This window comes from Chrysochloris asiatica, unplaced genomic scaffold (assembly GCF_000296735.1).
Source record: "Chrysochloris asiatica unplaced genomic scaffold, ChrAsi1.0 scaffold00662, whole genome shotgun sequence".
NCBI lineage: Eukaryota > Metazoa > Chordata > Mammalia > Afrosoricida > Chrysochloridae > Chrysochloris > Chrysochloris asiatica.
Genome location: NW_006409180.1, coordinates 26,205 through 27,819, shown reverse-complemented (window position 1 = coordinate 27,819; position 1,615 = coordinate 26,205).

Below are 1,615 nucleotides of genomic sequence, written 5' to 3'. Positions count from 1 at the left end.
AAAGAAACCAGACTCAGCTGTTGCAGAGATACAACAACTTTGTGTTTGACCCAACGGACTCTACAACCTGTGAGAATGGCACTTCCAACTGCTCTATTGTTGTTGTTGTTATGGCTAAGTGACATTGATTAAGTTGCGAATCATCATGGCCCTGTAGAAGGTTTCCAAAGAGTGACTTGTGGGTTTGTGCCGGGGACCAGCCTCAACAAATTATTAGGAGGCTCTCGAAGGAGGATGGGCGTCGGCAAAATGAATTACACAGAATCAATAGGTCATTTTGAGTCTCAGGCAGATGATGGTGATGATGACTCTCTCTTTACTTAAATTTTTTGCTCCATTTAGAATATACTATTATCTCCATTTAAATTATACCATTTAGAATATACTATGATCTCACAATAGTCACGTACAAGCAGTTACAAATCAATCAAGTATTATATTCTTACATCAAAGGTACAAGATGAACACAAGGTCACCAAACATTCCTGCGTCTCTATACTCCTTAGCTACCTTGATAAAGTCTGTCTTCTGTGAGTGATTTTGTTTTTCTCTAATCCTCCCTAAAATGTCTAGTTTGGCCTTGATTTGTATTTGTCTTATCCTCTTTAAAATGTCAAGTTAATTTTAAACAAAGTTCTACATCTTAATTTCTAACTTTACCAACATCTATTACTTTCTATAGATTCATTAATTACAACTCACAATCAAAAATATAATTTTTACTATAACTGGTCATACATATAATTGATTTAACAATAAAAACAAGAACATAAAGGTACCCTAGAGTTTCATAGTTAAGAACAAAGCAGTAATTCTCTTATACTAACAATTTCTCAAAACCTCTAATCAAATTTTTACTTCTGTTCTTCAGCTCCCACTGCCCTTGACTGTTTCTAAGCTGCTTTCTAAAGGCCTAAACATCCTTGACTGAAACCACATGGAATGTTGCTTACAATCTTAAGCTTGAATTGCTAAAAATTTAGCTAGTGTGGTTATCTCTAATGTTAAAAATTATTGTTAATGTAAAAACAATTTTTATAACTACATAAGATTGAATATGGTATGAAAGTTAATGTTAATGTGAAAGGCAACTATTATAATGTGAGGTTTGTTTAAAGTATATTTTATATTTTGTTACTACTAAAAAGTATCTAATGATTATGCAAAATTTTCTAAAACTTCTTATAAGGAAATCAGAAATAAATTATTTTTCCAAGGAAAAGCTAGACACTGCAAGACCCCTACATGAAATACCCCTTGTGGCTTTGCCAACCAAGGGCACATTCATTGTCGCTTTGCTAAACAATGAACTTTTCATGCATAAGGCCTTTCGCTGTTCCGTTCCTTGGCAGGATGGTGCCCGCCAGGTTTGAACTGCCAACTTTGTGGTTATCAGTCCAGTGGTTATCCTACAGCAACACACCAGGAAGAGATAACCTTTTTCATGTCTGTATAAATGTTCCCATGTAAATGACTCTCTCTTCTCTGAGAGCAGACAGCTCTACCTGATGAATCTCAATAGTCACTGTGTCTAGAGAGTGGAGATTTTATACCAGGGCTACTGGGGTACTATCTGTGGAAACAGCCGGGGATGCAGGAGGCCATCACGGTGTGC